This window comes from Poecilia formosa, unplaced genomic scaffold (assembly GCF_000485575.1).
Source record: "Poecilia formosa unplaced genomic scaffold, Poecilia_formosa-5.1.2 Scaffold185, whole genome shotgun sequence".
Lineage (NCBI taxonomy): Eukaryota > Metazoa > Chordata > Actinopteri > Cyprinodontiformes > Poeciliidae > Poecilia > Poecilia formosa.
Window position 1 is genome coordinate 514,259 of NW_006800124.1, and position 3,221 is coordinate 517,479.

At 42.2% G+C, this 3,221-nt stretch overlaps 1 long non-coding RNA gene across 1 annotated transcript in view; it reads left to right on the forward strand.

Moving 5' to 3' along the window:
- The first annotated feature begins 1,195 nt into the window (after positions 1-1,195).
- LOC107837882 (uncharacterized) overlaps positions 1,196-3,221 on the forward strand; it is a 14,584-nt gene continuing 12,558 nt past the window's right edge. The window contains exon 1 of the long non-coding RNA XR_001663932.1: positions 1,196-1,206. This is a non-coding gene — a long non-coding RNA (uncharacterized LOC107837882). The remainder of the gene's footprint in view (positions 1,207-3,221) is intronic.

Consider the following 3,221-nt stretch of genomic DNA (forward strand, 5'->3'; position numbering starts at 1 on the left):
TAATACTCGCGCAGTTCTGTTTCTATGTGCTCGCCACTTGTTATATGTAAATGATCCAAATCACCAGCCAATCACAGACAAGTAATTTTTTATCCTGCAGTATGGTGGACCTCAGTTCCAGACTTCAGTCTTTAGGCTATAACAGGTTTTCTTATTTACAGTGGTGTTTCAGTACAGTCGTAGATAAAATTGATGCTCACCGCAGTCAGGTAAGGTCAATGTGTTTATAGTTCTGGACATATTTCAGGCGCCCAACTTCCACGGATCATAAAAGAGATATTTATTGGATTGCAGAGCAACAACAGGCAAAGCAATCCAATAAATGAAAGAAAAATATCAAACCTTATCAGGCATTTCAATTAGGCTCAGCAGGAGGGGAAGAGACCGACAGACTTCGAGTTGGCTGGAAAAACATCGTCCCTGCTTATTGTCGCTTAGACTTTTCTGACTTCAGATTTAGGGCTGGGAGCCAGAAAATCTATTTTTAAAAAGACCAGCATTGACATCATAATGAATATTGGTTAAAAAAATATATTCTCGTGTGTAAGCTCTTCAGTTGTTATTTTTCCCATCTAAGTTTCAAAATTTCTGTTGCATTCCGAATCAAACTTTAAAGAAAAAAAAAAATGTCAACTCCGAGTTTTTACGACTTCTCGGCTGCCTCACCCCACTTCACCTAGGCAAGTCCCCAGCTCCACATCATTCCTGGAAATCCACCCAGCAATGAACGTCCGGTCCTAAAACTCAATTATCTCAATGACTGACATCCTACAACAGAAAAATTGTATCCACATTCTATGCAGATGAATCTACCTTGTAAAATCTCCACTATTATTTCACCCCTTCCTCAACCCCATCCTCACAGAATCCCCAACCAAGCTAATTCACTCCATCCCTTTTCCGTATCGTGCAACAGTCATTTGAGCGAAAAGGGAAGGGCCAAACAAACACATACACACAAATCTCCCCCCACTTCTCCAAAAAAAAAAAAAAATCTGTTGTCCAGATGCAGTCTCCACATACCACAGCTGCACTAACACCGCTTTATACAACAAGTTGGCTCGACGTTAATGTTGAGTAGAATGCCGGATGCGCCCTGTTTACCCTTCTGCCTCCGATCACTCCCAGCTCTCCCCACAACCCCCAGCAGCGTCTGCATCCCATCATCGCTCCATCTTTATATATCCTCATAATCACTGTGATGAGGTTATGAGGCCTGTGGCACGCGTGCTGCATTCCTGGGAGGTGATGCGAAACAGAAATGCATTAAATTCCTGATCTGGAATCCATCGCAGGGGGTTTATAGCATATCTCTGTGTGTTAGAGTGTGTGTCTGTGGAAGTTGTGGTTGGGTTAGAATGTCTAAAACTATTCGTATCCCTTAGAGTTCATATTTTCTTTAGTTACAATCACAAATGTCAATGTATTTTATAAAGATTTTATGTGATAGGCCTTGGCAAGGACGTGCAAATGTATGAAGTGGAAGGAAAATTACTCATGGTTTCAAAGTTCTTAGCGAATGAAAATCTGAAAGGTAAGGGCATGCAGTTTTAAGCCCCTTTTAATTTGATACTACTAAAGAAAATCCAGGATAACTGGAATGTAACTTTTAAAGTTACATTCGCCACAAACCATGTCAGATGAGCACCCCATACACTTCATAACACAGCATTTCACACTACACATCATCTCTATGGTGAGACATGATGGTGGCAAAATCATGTTGTGGGAATGATTTGCTTTTCAGCAGGGAAAGAAACACTGTCACAGGCCATGACACACCGCTTGTGTCTGATCCTTCATGCTGAGATACAGGCTTTGAGTCGAGGGTCCCGTTATGAACCACTAGGGTCACAAGGTCAAGTGTTACTGTTAGAGTACGTACTGGAAATCCCCCCAGCATAAACATGTACTTCTGTACTTCTGAGCTCCTGCCATGAGTCAGTATATTGCTTTTTTTGCAAGTAAAATATTTTAGTTTGTGTTTTCCCCCAAAGTGGGTATGTTTTACTTCATGTTCATGCTGTGTACATACTATCACATGAATACTCAATCTTGGTTGTCCATGGAGGGACCGTTGTGTCAGAGCCTGTATGTGAGCGAAGAAGTTGGTCGTGGAGTCTGTCGTGATTCTTGTAATTGAGATGCACATCATCAGATCCAATTTTCCATTGGCTCAGATGCCAATGGAGCCGGTGTGTATCGGCCTTAAGAGATAGGAAAGACTTGATACTGGGCAATAGAGTGATTCGTCTTCCAGCAACTCAGAATGACAATTAGCTCAACCTATGCTGCAGTGAATTAGATCAAAGCATATTCATGTCAGAAAACCGACTTTCATAGACGGTGTCCATCCATCCAGTGTATCTGGGCTTGGGCTGTTGCCAACACAACATAGGGTTAGACATAAAAATGTATTATTGGAATCATTCAGGTGTATTGGTAACACACACATTTTTCAGACTCTTATTTGAAAAATAACATACATGTTTGTTTTTTTCACTATCATGCAACGTTTAGTCTCTGACAGAAATCCCCAAAGGATTACAAACTAATAGATGTTTGCTGTTGTACGTAAATACTTTTCCAATGCACTGTGTTTTTGTAAGCGTACCTCACTCCTCCCTTGACTTCTAGCATCTGAGACATTTGTAAGACAACCAAGGGATTCCAAAAATACATAGGGTTTGAAAGATTTAGGAATTCTGGGTATTTACAGTAAATGAGGTTCTCATGGCACCCGAGGGACGTAGTAGGTTTAAGGAGCAGAATTGAACCTGAGGACCAGTAAAACCAAACACCTGCAGAACATTTCCCTTCCTTCACCGTATTGCACATGGCAGCTCACGAAACCCAGGGGTGTGATAGCAGAGCATTAGCAGGTCACGGAGGCAGACAAAAAGAGACAGACAAAAATAGCATTTTCACATTATAGATTTCCATGGAAAATCAAAGGACCCCCCCCCGAGACGTTTCCTCTAAGGGCCAATGATGCAAGCAGATGTCCTCCTCTGCCTCATAAAACTGAAAAGCACTTAGCAGGAATGAGAGAATGCAGCTTTATCAGCTGCATTCCGCTGCGCGAGAACCGCGGTTACGACTGCCAGAAAGACCGCTGTTGGTTCATTGTTGGAATGTCACCTTCAACCTCATTTCACCTGCATGTCATCCTTCTTGACCACAACCACATGTTTCTTCGCTAAACCCCCCCCCCCCCTCGC